Source organism: Penaeus monodon, chromosome 22, assembly GCF_015228065.2.
Source record: "Penaeus monodon isolate SGIC_2016 chromosome 22, NSTDA_Pmon_1, whole genome shotgun sequence".
NCBI classification, from domain to species: domain Eukaryota; kingdom Metazoa; phylum Arthropoda; class Malacostraca; order Decapoda; family Penaeidae; genus Penaeus; species Penaeus monodon.
In genome coordinates, this window is record NC_051407.1 from 14,201,748 (window position 1) to 14,201,965 (window position 218).

The 218-nt window shown below is 34.9% G+C and overlaps 1 protein-coding gene across 1 annotated transcript in view; it reads right to left on the reverse strand.

Moving 5' to 3' along the window:
* LOC119587335 (zwei Ig domain protein zig-8-like) overlaps window positions 1-218 on the reverse strand; it is a 26,143-nt gene that overhangs the window by 3,740 nt on the left and 22,185 nt on the right. The window lies entirely within an intron of this gene.

A 218-nucleotide genomic window follows, 5' to 3' on the forward strand; every position in this document is an offset into this window, starting at 1 on the left:
CCTCACTGATATCATGACCCTTTCATGAAAACACTAAAGACTGTTATTTAATCAGAGAACAGATAAGCGTTGTTACATTGTTATTTACTGTTCTCGCTATTTCTGCACACGTGTTGAATACCTATCATATCCACGCAATCGGTTTTCTGAATTAGATTTCAGTCGAGATGCAAATGCCTATAAGCAATAAAATATTGGAATAAAGCGAATGAAACAGA